Raw genomic sequence first — 19,178 nt, forward strand, 5'->3', positions numbered from 1 at the left:
AAATTCAACAAAATTCCCGAAAAAATGTAACAAATTCAACAAAATTCCCAAAACACAAACTTTTCACAATCTTTCAATTTTCTCTCAAATGTTTCCTGACTTGTCTGATTAATGGGGCCACAGGGGATATCTGGACCTCCCGAATCTTCCACGAAGACTCCAGTTCCAGACAGCAAAACAGGCCACAAACAGATCACTGGACAGGATCCACAAGCCGTGTGATCCATATGATTACCTAACAACCCCACAGTTTACATACTGAGGTTTGACCTAATGAGGAAGGTATGTCCTGGTTTAAATGTTTGGGATTAACTGACACAGGACTTGTGGGCAACATACTCAGAATCAGATTTCTTGGCAAAGTTAACTCACACAAAGAATTTGGCCTTGGCAGTTAGTGACTTAAGCAACAATTTGCAGACAATATGAAGAGTTTGTCTGTTACCATGGTACAGTAAGCACCCCGGAACCCAACCTGTGGCCAGGTTTCAAAGTTTGAGTCATAGACCTGGGTTCAAGGCCAGATGGGGTGACCCCTCTCTCCCTCTCCCTGCAATAACATATGAATGTACTACTGCTGAATGTACTGTGCTGCACCAGAGACGGTTGATAAAGGTGTTCTAAAGGATCTTTCATTCTACCCACTCTAAGGTTGAGTTTTGGATATTTATTTTCTGAAAGAAGAGTTATAAATAAAAACATAACAACACACTGTGTTAGAAATGTAGGGCCCTATCGTACAGCTGGTGCACGATGACAATTTAGGGCCCTGTGTTTGACCTGGCGCATCGTGGTGCCAGGCACAATTATTGGTTACACTTTACTTGACAGTATCGACATAAGAGTGACATGACACTGTCATAAATGTGTCATAAACAAGTCATAAAGTTTATGACATAACGCTTCTGTTATTAAGTGTCATTTTTTGCCATAACAAGTTAGGGTTAGGTTTAGAGTTAGGGTTAGGATTTGGATTAGGGATAAGGTTAGAGGTTAGGATTAGGGTTCATGTGTCATAACAGTGTCATGTGTTCATGACAGTGTCATGTCACTCTTATGTCGATACTGTCTAGTAAAGTGTTACCCAATTATCATTATTCCTCCAGGTGCACTAGTTGACGAGTTGTCGAATGAAACTTGCACACCTACAGACGTGTCAATGAAAAAATGGGTGTTGTCTGGCGCAGGATCACAAATTGCTATTTTAACGCCACTAAAAATGATAACGCCACTGACCAAGAAAAACCTGGTCTAAAGTGACATGCGCACTTTCTACACTGCTAACTTGAGAGCGCACTTCAGGAAGTCTAACAAGTAACGAGACCGTAGGTCCCTTGGGAGGCAATCAAATTACTGTGCTGGTGTGCTTGGATAAATGCCCTTTGGACTTGTTTTCAGTCATTCAAATATTATTGGGGTAAGTGTTGCTTTTTTCGGGCCATGTTTTCAAGTATATTAGCTTCAGTTAGAATTAAGTCTTTGCACTCTTCCCCTAGTTCAAATAAATGCCCTTAAACTTTTTTCAAACAGAGATTTGTGGTATGATTGTGTTAATGCTTTTGTTTTTGCTTTTTTGTTTTTTGCAGACTTCCAGGTGCCAGGTGAGTCTATAGGAGCATTTTATCCAGAGTTTCTGAGAACAGGGGTGCTGGTCTGACCCAGGTCATTTCCCGGTCCCGCCTCATCTCTCTCTCCCACTGGCTTCCTGTCAGTCTTTTCATTGTCCTATACTATAACCCCCCCTCAACACACAAAACAAAAACTGAGAGGTTTCTGAGGGCTGGTCTGGAACTCCTGTGGTGATGGATATATGGATATCAGGGACGCTGCTAGATCATTTGGGCCCTTAGAATCATCCTAACCCCCCCTAGTGGCGCACCTGATGGATAGCACACTGTAGCATTGCAGAAGAGATGCCTGTGTGCTTGTCAGCTTCTTTCAGCTGGAAAATGAGCTCTCACTCATATCTCACAGTCATTTGTACAGACAGTGGTGTCTGTGTTTGTCTGTCTGTCTTTCTGTCTACCTGACTGACCGGTAATTATGGTGTCTGTGTTTGTCTGTCTGTCTTTCTGTCTACCTGACTGACCGGTAATTATGGTGTATGTGGTTGTCGGGCATGATTTAACAGATTTAGAGTAAACATATTTGTTTTGATCAAAGAATTATATCTCATGTATTGTATTGTCATTTGTTGAATGAGACATTTCATGAGTTTCTAGTAGTTTTCACTCTATTAAAGGATGCTTAAGTATCTACACTTCAAAGAATCTTGCATGTACTAGGTCAGTAGTTGACGTTGTTATCGCCCAAGGGATTTAACAAATCACCTTTTCAGCGTCTTACTCTGACATTCCTTTGGCCACCACTGCCAGAGTTGTCATTCATTAGTGTAATCACATTTGTTGAGTTTGTAATTCGTCATTAAGGAGATTATCTCCAAATAAACAATGTGAAAACCTATATCCATGACACAGAGCTGTATCTCCTATGAGGGCGTATACTATATCTCCTCCACCCTTGTTGGTTTTTATTGATGTTTTAGTTGTTGTGGTCGTTAGTGTTGTTTTCTTTACATCGTTAGACCACGCACGCACACACACACGCGCACGCACGCACGCACACACACACACACACACACACAAACACATATACACACACACACACACACACAGTGTGTTGTTATGTTTTTATTGTTTTGTTTTGCTTTTTTGTCTCTTTCCACACCGCCGCCCACCCGCTGACACAGCCGCGTACGTCAGCCATCGGTGGCCGTCCCTCGTAGCAACCTGTAATAAGGTAAACGCACCACACCGAGGCGGCCTGTCAGTTTCTCTCATCACTCAGGCCGCCGCTTTCTTCCGCTACGAGCGACGCGGCTCTGCTGGCAGGGGAGGTGCGGCCATTATATGGGATCATGCTCTCTGTCAGAGTGAGTTATGTGAAAATGATCACTTCTCTGGCGGACCTCTGTTGGTGATTTGCTCGTGGCAGACATGCTAAAAAGTGACGCAGATGTAAGGCATAAGCGAGTGAGGGAGAAATAAAATTATCAACTGATTATACAGAAGTAGTAACTATCATTTTCATGATGCATTTGATAACTTTGTATGAATATTTTGTGTTTTTTTACAGTTTCACCTCAAAAAAACATTGTGTTAGTAAAGTAAGATATCATCCAACAGTATAGCAAACTCCCTGGTGAGATGAAGGCCATTAAGTATGTGTAGTGTTCAGCTCTCTCCTGTCAGCTAGATAAACATGTCTGGTCAGTTCCTCCTGTCTCCAGTAGGGGGAAGCACAGTCCTGACTGATTCTCATGAATGCAATTACGGGTACTACTCACCCAAGACAAATGCAATTATTGAGTCATCGGAAGCAAAGCTGAAAAAAGAAGCGGTTCTGTGGGAATGAGTGTGCCTTGGCTTGCATCACTCTTTGCAAACAATAGCCACCCCCCTTACATACACTCACACACACACACACACACTGATAACTTGTGTCTCATGAACGAGGTATGTGATGATGTAATGATCTTTTGGAATGCAACAATATGAAACGTAATACGATAAAAAAAAGGAAAGTGATGACAAACTTTATCATTCCTTCTTTCCTTCTTTTTTTGGGAGTGTGGGGGGGGCAATGTAAAGACTACACTTTTCAGGGTGACCTTGCCCTGACACAAATGAAAAAAAAAAAATCACTGAAAAGTCTGTGAGAAAGGCAGAACCAATGGTTTAGAGACAAGACCCAAGGAGACGAGGAGACTAGAAAATACAGAAGACGAGAGGTGTGAAAAAGAGGAGTGAATTAGGAAGTGAATGGAAGAAAGGGAGAGTGAATGAGCAGAGTGGACTGAGATTTATAAAGAGAGAGAGAAAGAGAGAGAAAGTGGGCAGAAAACACAGTTCCTGTCTGCTTTGACACTTCTCCAGGTCTGTTTTTGAGACAAGGGTCCCCCCCTCTCTTTTTCTCTCTCTCTTTCTCCCTCGCTTTTGTTCCAGGGGCTCGATCCATACAGGCTCAGCCTCTCTGTGGCTCTCAGAGGGGAGAGGGGCCTGCATTGTGCTCCTGAAGTGAGCCTTGTTCTAATGCTGCAGGGACAGCAGGCTCCGGGATTGGACCGCGATGTGGGAACCAGGGGGAGGTGAGCGAGCGGAGCGGAGCGAGAGGAGCCAGAGCCAACATGGAGGATTTGTTGAGGCTTCGCAAGCAGAGTCTATGTGAAATCAATGGTCCCCTGAGGAAACTGGCGGAGTGCAGAAGCACAGCGTGAGTGGAGGACACTGGCTCAAGTCCCGTAGGCCAAGGGACACAGCTGAGATGTGTTTTCATTGTAGGAGCCCGCACAATCCAGACCTATTACGAGTTCTGGATGGGTATAAAAAGATTAATGTCCCATAAAAATGAATAAATATAAAAAAAAACGCTACATACCTTTGTTAACTCTCCGTCAGCAAAAACAGTTTTGAACCAACAAGAACTGATTTCTCAGAGCTGAATATTATATATACTGTACACAAGAGACTCTTATTGGGAGGCCAAGTCAATTCTCTGATTGTTTAAGACTCTGTAAAGCGCCATAAGACATTTGCAATGTTTTGGCGCTCTATAAGTGAAATTAAATTGGAATTGGATTGAAATCTGGGATACGAGAACAATTGCTCCGTTACAAAACAAGTTTTCGTGAGTGTGGTAAAAGTTAACACCCAAGAGAGTTCCAGACTGGAGCTCTTTAAAGAAACTCAAAAGGGTTCCAATGGGTTTCTCTGTGAGAAGACGTTTTCCTGCCTTGCATCATCAAAGAGATATCTGCTGGATGTAGGAGTTAGCCTACACCAATGACAGACTTTGTGTCTGAAATCTATGATGCAAATCACAAGGAACAAAAAACTATGTTCCTACTCTTTATTATCAAATGATTGCAGTTAGGTATTAAAATCAAGTCCTATCTGCAATATGTTCATACAGGCTTTAAAGGTGGAAAAAGATCACCATAACAACTTTTAGCTGTGAAGATGAATGTCTTTTACATTTTTTTATTTGTATATCTTGTCTCAAAAATGCATGGACTTGGATGGATGGTTTCAATTTGTATTGAGTCAAGAGACAAGAAGAATCATAAGGTTTCGCTTATTTCATATGTATGTGTGAGAAAAGAGTAGGATTCTTTTTGACGTTTGACAGACACTTTGAGCTTTCATGTCCTCCCCCGAGTCGAGCTGGGTGGGGGGGGCCTAACATTGATTTCGTCTGGAGGAGTTTGCTAATATCACATGACGTGATAAGGCATGAACGGACGTACGGAAGTCACACCCCCATGTCAGATCTCATGTGAGAGACTAGTGTGTGTGTGTGTGTGTGAGAGAGAGAGAGAGAGAGAGAGAGAGAGAGAGAGAGAGAGAGAAAGAGAGTGTGTGTGTTTTTTTAGATGATTTGTTAAGGAAACCCAGAGAGAAATGAGTACACAGCTTTTCAACATGTGCAGGCCTTATGGCATTTAAATATAAATTTGATTTCCATATAGTGTGTGTGTGTTTTGTGTATCTCTCTCTCTGTGTGTGTGTGTGTGTGTATCAAGGGGATTCCATACACAATCACAATCCCCACCACCACGAAACACAATGTTCCTGCTCGACCTGAAAACAATCCTGTGACGTTTAAGCGTATGGCAAAGTAATCAACTTTTAAGCTCCTGTAGCATTTAAGAGACCCTGGAAAATTATTCATATCGGCCTCATCAAATATTTACAGGTCCCTTCTCCCTTCCGCTCTGGACTCCAGACACTTGCTGCTAACCGCTTGGCCAGGTCTCCAGAGTGTTCTCATAAGACGTGACCGCCAAGCAAATGCAGTCTACGAGAGGAGAGGAGGGGAGAGAAGGAGAGGATAAGAGGAGAGGAGGAGAGGAGAGGAGAAGAGAGGAGAGAAGAGAAGGAGAGGAGAGGAGAGGAGAGGAGAAGAGAGGAGGAGAGGAGAGGAGAAGAAAAGAGGAGAAGAGAGGAGAGAAGAGAAGGAGAGGAGAGGAGAGGAGAGGAGAAGAGAGGAGGAGAGGAGAGGAGAAGAAAAGAGGAGAAGAGAGAAGGAGAGGAGAGGAGAAGAAAGGAGGAGAAGAGAGGAGAGAAGAGGAGAGGAGAGAACCAACAACCAGAGCACGCTTGGGACAGACGGAGAGTGGTTTGGAACGCAGGATGGAGGAGGAGGAGAGTGGGGAGCATAAGGAGGAGGAGGAGGAAGGGGGTATTTTTTGGCAGGAGGAGCAGTGTGACTGTTTGGGTGGGTATTATAGAGTGTGTGTGTGTGTGTGTGTGTGTGTGTGTGTGTGTGTGTGTGTGTGTGCGTGTGTGCGTGTGTGTGTGTGTGTGTATGATTTAATCAGGCATATTACAAGCATATGCGCTTGTGTGCATGTCACTACGTTTGAATTGACGGTATTGAGTGCCTGAGTTGCATCCACATAAAAACCTCATCCATATAAGAAGTCATAGTGCAGGATCTCTTGTGTGTGTGTGTGTGTGTGTTTGTGTGTGTACGTGTGAGTGAGTGTGTGCCTGTGTGTGTGTGTGTGTGTGTGTTTTGGGGGATCCAGGGGCACTCTTCATCATGTGATTTACAACCTAAAGCACCACAGGCACCTGGCAGCTAATGCCAATGGCTGTAATGAAGGACACTGCAGCAACCAGCAACTCACTTAAGACGGGCTGTGTGTGTGTATGTGTGTGTGTGTATGTGGTGAGTGTGTTTGTGGGTGTGTGGAAGGGGGGTTCCCTCCTCCCTGCACTCTATTCATTTGAGCTACATTTCCTCCATCTATGCCCCCCTCCCCTTTTTAGGCACTACTAGACAGATCTATTTAACCCCCCCCCCCTTCTTCCTCTCGCCTTTTGGTAACTCCTGTAAGTAGACCAAAGGCCTTCTTTTTATCTTCCCTTTCTTCAAATCCGATGCCCATTCCTTTAAAACTCTCTCTCTTGCCCTCCCTCTCTCTCTCCTCTCTCTTGCCCTCCCTCTCTCTCTCCCAACTCTCTCTCCTCTCTCTCTCTCTCTTGCCCTCCCTCTCTCTCTCCCAACTCTCTCTCTCCTCTCTCTCTCTCTCTCTCTCTATATATATATATATATATATATATATATATATATATATATATAAGAGAATATATATACATCTATCTATCCAACTGCCAGTAAGCTTTAGGAGGAATCTCTCTCTTTCTCTTTGAAAACTGATATACTGAATCTGTCAGCCGTCAGGCCCACAACATGTCTTTTTCCCTTTGCCTTCGCCCCTCTCTCTCTCTCTCTCTTTCTCTTCCTCCTCTCATTCCTCCTCTCTCCTCCCTCAACGCCATTTGGCTGTCAGAGTAAATTAAGCAGGAGTTTCATCAACTGATTCCAAAATAGTCTTTTAATTCCTCTCTAAAACCCACGTCCAGGCCCCTTTTAAATCTCCTTTTTACGAGTTGACACCACGTCCAGTAATATTATCCCCTTTTACTGCCTCGTGGTTTCACAGAAAAGTCCTAGACAGGACCAAGGTTATGAAAACCATCATAGTGATGAATGGAGTTTTTTCCACTGCAGTTAGCCCACAGAGTGCAGTCATTGGAATTGACCGAACTCGTAATGATTGGTAAACAAGCTGTAAACAAGTGGAATGAATAAGGTAAACAAGTTATAAACGAATGGAGTAAATAATAAACTAGAGTGCATTTTTGAGAAAGTATGGTGTGCAAATGTATCAGTCATGCAGAATGTCTTGCATGTCTTGGTTACTGTTGCTTCTATCTTAGAGTGGAGCCCTCTAAAATCTTTGGTTGCTACATCTGTTAAATGTTGCAAAATCTTTATGTCTTTATGCCATTGGGAACAACATACAGAACATGAAAAATGCTATTACTGTAATGGTTATAGAAAAGTAAATAATAAATACCTAAATTTAGATATTTCCCTCGAGATGAATAAATTATCTATCTATTTATCTATCTATCTATCTATCTATCTATCTATCGATCTATTTATCCATCTAGCCATCTATCTATCTATCTATCTATCCATCTATCCATCTATCTATATCTAAGTCAATGAAATTGAAACAGATCCAATTAGATTGACGGAGACTGCGTCCTTCTCTCCTGCGCCCTTCTTGTCCATCTCCGAGCTTGGGGTCGTCACAGGGAACAGAGTTCTTCTATCAGCCTCAAGCAGCTTGAAGATCTCCAACCAATGACCCATAATAGGAACCCTATGAAGCCCTCCACCACCACTGCAACCACCTCACCATCTTTCTCCACCAGCATGTCCTTCAGTGGCTTCTTTCTCATCTTCTTTCGGCCTCACTGGAGCGTTGGGATAGCGATGTCAGTGTGTGTGTGTGTGTGTGTGTGTGTGTGGGGGGGGTCTACGGGGGTGTCTCCAGTAGAGGGTGAAGATCTTCACCAAGTGGACCAGGAAGAGATGAGATTCGCTTTGAAGTCCCGTTGGCACTGAATGGAATGTACCTGATAATGGTACACACATGTGCACGTGGGCGCACACACACAGACACCCACACACACACACAAACCACACACACACACACACACACACACACACACACACACACACACACACACACACAATCTAGGTTGGATGTACTCACTGTAAGGTCTTGACAACAGCAATCTGAGAGTTACCCTTGGGAATTGTATACATTTCTTTGGATAGAGACTTGGGAGTGGTATATGATTATAACCACCATATCTATTACCTCACCTCTCTATCACACACACACACACACACACACATACACACACTGATACACATGAACAGACATCACCTCTATTACTTCACCTCTCTGTCTGTCTCTCTCTCCCCACACACACACACACACACACACACACACACACACACACACACACACACACACAGACAAAGCGCACCTTTGGTTTTGCTCTCCAAGCACCATCCATCAATCCCAGTGACAAGCAATAGGTGCCATTTCACCAACCACCCACACGACAGTGCTTGCCAGGAAAACAATTTCCATTTGTGCTAAATGGATTGAGAGAGGTGAGAGAAGGGAAGAGAAGAGAAGAGAAGAGAAGAGAAGAAGGGAAGAGAAGAGAAGAGAAGAGAAGAGAAGAGAAGAGAAGAGAAGAGAAGAGAAGAGAAGAGAAGAGGAGAGGAGAGGAGAGAAGAGATAGCAAGGGGAGCGGGCCGAGAGGTAGATTGTGTGAACGAGGGAGGAGATGCAAGAAAAGTGAATGAGGGAACCAGGTAAGCAGGTGAGGTGGAGGAGGAGGAGAGGTGATTACATTTACCGCATTAAGGTTCCTTTCCAGTGTGTGTGTGTGTGTGTATGTGTGTCTTTATGTATGTGTGTGTGTGTGTGTGGGCGGGGGGTCTGTGTGTGTGTGTGTGTCTGTGTGTGTGGGGGGGTCTGTGTCTGTGTGTTTATGCGTGCATGTGTGTGAGCCTGTGAGAGACAGACGAAGAGAGGGATAGAGCGTAGTGTCTGTTGGACTCCATTGTTCTTATTCACGTCTCATGAGAGACGTCTCTACCACGCCAGCGAGGCAGCAGGTACAACAGCAGCCAGCTGCTACATAGCTGTGCAGTATGCACCTTGTGTAAACCTCCCTCCCAACGCCATCAGGTGGGGATCACATCAGCCAGCGGCAGCGGCAAACGTAATGCCAGACGTGGAAAAAGTACGAAAATATTGTACTCAAGTAAAAGTACAATACCTTGATGAAATATTACTCAAGTACAAGTTAAAATACCGATCTGAAAATGTACTCAAGTAAAAGTAAAAAGTAGTTAATTTAAAATGTACTTTAAATAAAAGTTACTTAGTTACTTTTTTTTTGGGGGGGGTTGTACCAGAACAACCAGTTTTACCAGAGACTTTCTATGAGGAGATACAGCACTCTTAAAAAATCCTCATAGTAATGCATGGGGTTAGTTTGTAACGCCAATATGGCAGTTGTCTACACATATCACAACCCTTCCGCGGCAAAACGTCGACATGTGAAATACATTGAGCCAATCATGTGGTGTGCTGTGAAGACATCATGCCAATCATCTGTTGTGATCTCGCTGCTGGAGCAAGATTGGTGTCGTGAAGCCTTACGCAGCACATGCATTTCTGCGAAATAGATGCGATAAGTGCCCAAAAAAGTGTTGCAATATGGCCACCGGTGGAGGTACTTGCCTGATAAGGGCGTTGAGAAATGAAGATCTATGTGAAAAATCACGGAGTTCTCCGTTAAGTTTGAGCAGTAGTTGATTTTCAAAGTTAGTTGCACTCATCCTTGGGTCGCTTTGCAGTGAACAGTAATCCAGCACAACTGAAAAGCCCCTCACAGGCAGCTGAGTCAGGCAGGCCAATGTTGAGTTGCAGAGTTTTTTTATATTTGGAAGCGAGCAGAAGGTTCAGCAGATTAAAAGGCGTCGAACTGGGGAAAGTGGGAAGTATAGGGCCCCAATGGATAGGCCAATGGAATCTGGGGGGCAACATTTTCACCAGACATTAGTAATAACTCAGGCAATCCACACATAAAAAATCCAAACAACTCCATAAGTAGAGTCATGTAATGAAGTGGAATAACACAAGGAAGGCAAGGAAAGGGAAATCGAGCTGGAATCTGTAAGTAAAAAATCCTTTCTAAACAATTAATATAAGCTTGGTTAGCAGCCTCATATTGATGGACTATAAAAGGTTTTCATTACCAAGGTGTCACAAAGAAACATTTCATGATGGATAAAAGCAAAAAGCTCTCCCAAGACCTTTGCAACCTTATTGTTGGGAAATAGTTACAAATGCATTTCAAAACTTTCTTTAAGCAGCAGCCATTATCTGCAAGTGGAAGAAACATCACTGCATCATCAACCGGGCACAGGGCAATATTTCTGACCAGGGAGTCAGAAGGATAGTCAATTCCAAGGCCCAGGAGAAATGTTTTGGCCTAGGGGGAGGGCCGAGGGAAATTATTTTTTATTCGTTTTCGATATTTTAAAAGGTTTGTAGGCCAAAACATGATTCACGTCTCTTTGACAGAGTGGGCGAGTACAAAAAGTCGCAACCCTACCTGAATCTCCCACAACCCTCTTTAAAGGTCAGAGGTTACGCTTGTTTCACTTTACTGGCGAATCGTAGCCCTTGATGAAGTCACATGAGCTGCAATAAAGTTTGGGAACGTAGTAAACAAATTGGCAGCATCTTTGTGGATATTCGGTGATGAAAAATTAGCATTTATATCTGAGACTGTCTGCTCATTTGTACTTAGCCTAGGCAGAACTTTTGCAAGATGAAGATCACACAAGTCACCAGGTATACCGGTGTTGTGTGCCTACTGGTTTCCTTGCGCGTGCTCGCGTTGCTCACCACAGCTGCAGGAGTGGTCAAACATTCACAAACAAGTTGTTTTAGACGGATTTAAAGTCGCATTTCATATCCATCCCATGATCATTACACTACAACCACTCATACAAAATACATGTAAAATAATGGCTATAATTTTGCACACTTTATAGCATTAAAATGAATTCAAACCTGCAATAAATACGCACACCTATGAACCAGGGGGTCGCTTCTAGAAAGCATTGTTTGCTAACTTGCGTCGCAACCTTGGTAGTTCGCTCCATCGTTCTTGGATTTGGTGTTTCTAGAAAGGGCAGTTCGAACTCTCAATCGCAAACAAGGACACAAAGTTTGGTCGTTTGAACTACTGCCCCTAGGCAGTCGTGACTAATGTCGTTCCTTGGTAGTTCCTGTTGGTGTCCAGAGCCTAACCAAAATCACAACCGCCTAACCCCTACCTATCAACATTTAGCTTTCCAAAAACGGGAGATTTTTTTTTTGTTCATACCGGATCTGTGTTTGCATTTTAAATACGTTTCATACACGTGTTTCAACACTGCATTTCGGTCGTTGCTTTTACCTTACCATTAACTTACGCATGCCAGTTATGTATCCGCCAGCTGCCTGCCTGCAGTCTACTTCCAAAACTCCAAAGCTGCTTGCTGTCAGATTTGGTTCCGAGGGCACAAGTTCAGTGTATCAACAACACTCAATAACAGTTTATGTGATGTGTTTGTCAATTAATTTCCCAACAATTTCACAACAGCTAGTTCTGGAGTAGGCCATTCAACTAGCCCGCTTGCTTACTGACGAGGCGCGAGTCGGCACCAGCTGTTTATTTGGGTTTTGGGTTGCCAGGTTTTAGCCTATGACAAAACGGTTGAAATTGAAACTAAGTGATCGTGTATGTGTAGGGTGTATTTCATACACAATCTGGCAACCTGAATGGATCAATGATTTTAAAATGAAGTTTGATGGCCATGCAAATTACGTGAGTTTTCCGGGAGAAATAACAAAACGGGAGGGTGCTGGGAGATGACCTTGAAATACGGGAGAAACCCGGGAAAAACGGGAGTGTTGACAGGTATGCTAACCAAAATTTGCGAAGTGGATGTTTATCTCGTAACTCAATGATTGATCTATCCTGTAGGCCTACTGTAGGCCTCTGTGAAGATTATAATACTAAAAGCAAGGCAATACTTGAATTAACATAAATAGCAAGAATGAGCCAAGTAGGGGAGTCAGTGTCTTAATCAAAATTAAGCTACAGGATAGATCAATCATTGAGTCACAAGGTAAACATCCACTTCGCAAATTTTGGTTAGGCGGTTGTGATTTTTGGTTAGGTTCTGACACCAACAGGAACTACCAAGGAACGACATTATCGACTGCCCAGGGCAGTAGTTCAAACGACCAAACTTTGCGTCCTTGTTTGCGATTGAGAGTTCGAACTACCCTTTCTAGAAACACCAAATCCAAGAACGATGGAGCGTACTACCAAGGTTGTTACGACAGAAGTTTCTTCTGTCGTACCATTTAATTTCTAAGAATTTAGGTCTACTAGACCTACAATAACGTCATCACCAAATACGCATACATATGTTGCTTTTGCGGGATTGAATCCAGTTTAATGCTAGTTTTCAAAACATATATTTTGTTATATGGCTGTAATGTAGCCGAGCGCTCATGGCGTATGAAAAGCGACTTCAAACCGCCTAAAACAACTTCTTTGTGAATGTCTGTCAACTGCTGCAGTGCATGCACGTGCAAGGAAACCAGTAGGTGGAGAAACCAGAAGGCACACAACACCGGTATGTGAGTTCAAGCAATCTTTATTATTTTTATGTAGCAAAAACTGTTAGAAAAAGGCCCACTCTGATATTATTCTTAACCACACATAAAACGGCATGTTTTCCCCTTGTTGTTCTCTATGATTCCGAAGCATCTATATAGCCATTGTGGTGTGTACCTGTGTGTGTGTATGTGTGCTTATGACATTTGCTGGCCGTTTTAACCTTGTAAACGTCATTTTTCGACCAGTTTTATTTGATTGACGGGGAAGGGCCTAGGAGAATTTTTTTGAGCCGGGGGAAGGCCCCTGGAAAAAAAAATTTGACCAGTGGGGAGGGCCAAGCAGAAAATGTTTAACCCGATCGTCTGGCGACCGCCCCAACCCCCACCCCGCTAAATATCGTACAGTCATCGTAGAAAGACAGACAGACAGAGATCGAGAAAAAGAGAGGAAGGGAGAAAGAGAGAGGGAGAGAGAAAGAAAGAGTGGACAGTAAGAGAGAGAGCAAGAGAGAGAGAGAGAAAGAGCGAGAGAGGGAGAGAGAGAGAGAGAGAGAGGGCAGGGGTGGGTTATGAGTTTGACGGCCCCCCTCAGTGGCAGGTTATTTCTGCTCGGCTGCTCCTGTGTCTGAAGGACAATCTGCAGCACCACAACCAACATATCTGTCTGAAAATCAATTTCCTACACTTTCCCTCAGATCACTCTACACAGCACACACAGAGATGGGCTGCTAGCTATTTTTTGGTGTGTGTGTGTGTGTGTGTGTGTGTGTGTGTGTGTGTGTGTGTGTGTGTGTGTGTGGGTGTGTGTGTGTGTATGTTGCATATGTTCACCTGTGTCTATGTGTTTGTGTATTTCATGCTTGTCTGAAGTAGTGTGTGTGTCTGTTTATGTTTATGTGTGTGTGTGTGTGTGTGTGTGTGTGTGTGCGTGGCGTGCGTGTGTGTGTGTGTATGTTGCATATGTTCACCTGCATCTATGTGTTTGTGAAATTCATGCTTGTCTGAATGTGTGTGTGTGTGTGTGTGTGTGTGTGTGTGTGAGCATGCATGTGTGTGTGTGTGTGTGTGTGTGTCTGCGCGTGCTGCACGAAGAAAAATAAAAACACAAGGCCTTGAACAGCAGAGCAGCAGGGAGCACTAATGGGAAATATTGATCTCTCCACTCTGGACATGACCCACAACACCCCCACCCCAACACACACACACACACACAGACACACACACACACACACACACCTCAGCCCCTGCAGCCCCAGTCGTAGTTGAAAAGCCGCCTGCCCTCCGTCTGAATCTGTGTCCGCCAGTGGTCGGAACACTGACCAGAGGTGCCCAGACATCTCGTGCACCACCGGCAGCAGATCTTGTTGTGTCAGTGCTGTGTGGGTGGAGGTCATGACCTCTGGGCTGAGAGAGAGAGAGAGAGACATAGATAGCTACAGATGGATAGTTCTTGGGGTCTAGTGATCGGAACTGAACTGATTTTGATTTGAACGGAGATGATTGCTGTCTCAACCAGTTACTGTTCAATTGGTGAATTTGGACGCACGCACGAATATATGAATGCATATTGTGAAAGAAAGAAAGAAAGAAAGTAAGAAAGAAAGAAAGAAAGAAAGAAAGAAAGAAAGAAAGAAAAATAATTAATTGGATTGTTAACACTTCAGAACTCAGAACTCATGCCTCATTGTTCCTACTTGGTTGCAAATGAGTCATTACATGGAAATGAAAATTATTGATGGTAATATAATGACAGCTCTGCCAGACACAGACACACACACACACACATTCTGTATCACAACTTATGACAAACCCGGGCCAGGTTTTCCCCCGTCACTATTGATTCATTAAATTCAAATCATTGAGAAGAACAGAAGTGACAACTCTGTCAAAAACCACATCCACACATTATATTCTGAAAATCAATCAGTCACACACACACACACACACACACACACACACACCCACACACACACACACACACACACACTCACAGAGAAATCATTGATGACAGTGACAAAGCCTATTGTTCCACCAAGGGTGGTCTTATAGGAGCAGCACACACACACACACACACACACACACACACACACACACACACACACACACACACACACACACACACACACACACATGAGCCTGTCGCCGTGACCTTTCCCTGGTTGGAGCCCATCTCCATCTCGGTTCGGTGCAGTGCTGTGCTGTGCAGTGTCCAGTCCGTCTCGTGACTCGATCCCTCCGTCCCTCCGAGACACTGTTCTCCTTTCAGAGAGTGCCATTGTCTGCCCAGCCTAGAGCCAGGAACAATGCCCAACCTCCACCCGCAAATGCCCACCATACCAGCTGCTAGTGAGAAACGCTATTGCCATGCCTACCCCCCGAGCTGCACCCCGACCCCCGCATCTCACCGACTTCTCTGGCTCCTGGCATGCCCACCCTCTCACTGATCGCATAAGACGGCTGTTGTCCCCACACATTCAATGGACACATGGGTCGATTGTGTCCACTGAGGCGTTGTGGTGGTGGTGGTGCTGATAGCTTGGGGTTGTGGGTGATGGGGGTGAGGGGTGGAGTATTCACAGTGATTTGAGTGGGGGATGGATGGATGGATGGATGTACAGAACGAAAGAACGAACGGACAAAGAATGAATATTCCTCTCTCTCTCTCTCTCTCTCTCTCTCTCTCTCTCTTGCGCGCGCGAGACGCATATTTGCCTTGGCAGGCCACAAAGGGGCAGTCAGTGTGTCGTCCAGCTGGAGGAGGACAAAGAGCGGGCAGTCGCTGGGCAGAGAGGTCTGTAAACACAGGGGCAAGGACAAGCGATAACAGGACATCAGCATCTCTGGCGACTTGAGAAAATGCCAAAGAGGCATGCGAGGCATTCACGTCGTCAGTTGAAATGACGAATAGTTATGGTAATGGTTACTATGGGCTGGTGAACTGCTCCCTCTGACTTGACCCTTGTCCGGCTTTGGGCACCGGACAAGAAAGAGGTTGTTGTTGTTGTTGTTGTGGCGTGGCATGCGCAATACGTATAAATTAATATCATTAAGAGGTTTAGCTGTCTGGCCCATATACATTTTCACTATAAAGAAATAACGTTAATTCCACCATCCTCACAATAAGTCATAGAAACATTTATCTTTTTGGCCTAAACACTCATTGTCATATGAATAGCTTATGATACTATGATATAGCTAACTAGATGTACCGCGGAGCGGTACAAAATATGACCGCCGCCCAGTCCGGCACATTTTTTCCACAAAAATAAGTCACACTTGTCAAATTGTGTTCATTTCCTACTTTGTTCCTGCTTAGCTTCAGTAATTCAGCATAGTCAGGGTATCTGCTGGTCTGGCTGCTGGCTAAAAACAAAAGGTGAAAGGCATATATGATTCTAACTGTCTCACTGAATTGCATTATGCACACTCAATTCTCACTCATCTGCTAGACAACAAGTACCAAAACATGATTAGTTCATAGATTTCACATGTAAAATACATTTTATACAACCCCACCCCCATCTTGCCTGTTCATAATTCTGAGAAATTGTTGAATTGTGTGCATTTGTACATGTACATGTTTATGTGTGTGTGTGTGTGTGTGTGTGTGTGTTTGCGTGTGTGTGTGTGTGTGTGTGTGTGTGTGTGTGCGTGCGTGCATGTGCTTGTGGGTGTGCCTGTGTGTGTGCATGTGCATGCATGCATACATATATCTGTTTATATGGAATTGGTTAACATGTCCCCTGGAGGCAAACATATGCAAAAAATTGGTCATCCTAGGCCCTACGGTTCTCAAGATATTCACAGAAAACTCTGTTGGTGTACGGTCACTAAATGTACACATAAATTAATTTATTGTATGGCCCCCCCATGAACGAAAGTCTACAAAACTTGGCATGCATTCAGAGAGTGTCATAATATATTGTGATTACAACACCTCATTTTTTCCTTTTTTAATTTTTAACTAGGTGGCGCTATACATGAATTGAGTGGTAATGGTTGACTTGGCCCCTTAAGACCAACATACAAAAAAAAGGTGGTCCTCCTAGGCCCTACATTTCTCGAGATATTCACAGAAAACTGTCTGCCCTACCCTCCTTTCAGGGGGTCTAGTCCAGTGGGGGGGGGGGCTACAGATCAAAACAAAAAATGATGGTTCCATGCTATCCATGTGGGGCTACATGCCAGCCAAGTTTCGTGTACCCTGGTTTTTTTTTAGTGTCCCGGGAATCCTTGACGGAAATTTGGCCATGCGAAAAAGAAAAAAAAGAAAAAATCTGACTAAACCTATATGCATAATAAGTATAGTAGAGTATAGTATAGTATAGTGTAGTATAGTATAGTATAGTATAGTGTCCAGTATATGTAATTCAGTGCAATATTACAGATTACAGTGCAGTACTGTTTTAATATGGTTATGATAGTGATTAGAGGTTTTATTATTGTAGTGATAATTCACATCCCAAGTGAAAAGACGGTACAGCATGCAATCATTTTATGATTATGAGAGCAGTTTTAGATCAAACCATCAGTGATGATGACATTCTTTCTCAGAGGGCCGTGTGAGCGTAGAGGTTAAGGAGCTGGGCTAGCATACCGTTATAAATTCCATTCCCAATTACTACCGTTGTTGTGCCCTTAATTAAGGCACGTAACCCCTGAGTTGTGCCCTTGAGTAAGGCACTTAACCGCTGAGTTGTGCCCTTGAGTAGGGCACTTAACCCCTGAGTTGTACCCTTGAGTAAGGCATGTAACTCCTGAGTTGTGCCCTTGAGTAAGACACGTAACTCCTGAGTTGTGCGCTTAAGTAAGGCACTTAACCCCTGAGTTGTACCCTTAAGCAAGGCACTTAACCGCTGAGTTGCTCTGAGGACACTGGTCCTTGTAATAATTGACATAAAAAGCATCAGCCAAATGTATAAGTTCAAGGCTGTGTCCGAGAGTTTATTGAAGCATTAGAAAGTGAGTATTCCGTTATGTTAGGCTCAGAGTGGCTGGTTGAGGAACATTACAAAGTTTTGTAATTGTCACCGGGACAAATACTTAGCATATCTTTGTTAGAGGAGACATTCAATATAAAAATGCATTTGTTTTTCTCTGTAAAGAGGATTACCCACGAGACGCTCTCAGCTTAAACATATAGCCTCTGAAAACCACAGCAACGCAACCCCAGATCTTGCGCCGTTACGCCACATCAAAGTTTGTCCCCTTCTTCTCGCCGTCACTCACACTCTCCTTGATTCACTTCTGTGACCCTTTCTGCCACCAACTGATGAGAGAAATTAAAGATGGCCGCCGGCTCCCTGCTGATGATGATGCTGCTAGTCCCTCTGATTAAAAAGACCTCAGTGACCAAAGGTGGGTTCACTTAGCGTCAGCTGCACATCTCATCATGCTGCAAGCAAAGCAATTATCTCCACTGAGATAAGAGCGCAAATGATGGCTTTGGTGCTTGTTTTTGTTTTCCAAAGCAATTTCGTAATAGGATATGAAAGCATCAAGAGAGGGATAAAGCAATGCAATTAGTAATTCAGCTAATAAATGTCTCTATTTAGTATATACGTTTGTCCAGGTACAGAGTTAGACAGTACCCTTGAGGTTGACCATAAGTACAAACATCCTACAAAAGACATTTTAGGGTTGCAAACTCCTTCCTGACATTCACATGATTTACCTCACTGGAACTGGAAAAATCCATAAAGGCGAAACTCTTTGAGCCGATGTGCAACAATTCCTCAACTTCACAGCCCTCTTGGGGGAGTCTGCGAGAAGTGTTGCATATCACACCTAACTCATGAAGAATGTAATTGCCTCCAATGTGGATGCCTCTGCTGAGTTCTGAGTTCTGGGTTCTGAATTCTGAATTCTACATAGCTGGAACTGACTGAGTATCTGCCTGCAGTAATGTGTTGAAGTGGTGTATGAAATGTCCAACATAATCACATATTTTGAAAGACAGAGACATGTGTCAAGTGCTTACCCTGATCATGAAACCTTTTTAGCCTCTGCCTTTTTGTGAAATGTGAATAAAGCCATATGATTTATC

This window comes from Alosa alosa, chromosome 22, assembly GCF_017589495.1.
Source record: "Alosa alosa isolate M-15738 ecotype Scorff River chromosome 22, AALO_Geno_1.1, whole genome shotgun sequence".
In the NCBI taxonomy this organism is placed as follows: Eukaryota; Metazoa; Chordata; class Actinopteri; order Clupeiformes; family Clupeidae; genus Alosa; species Alosa alosa.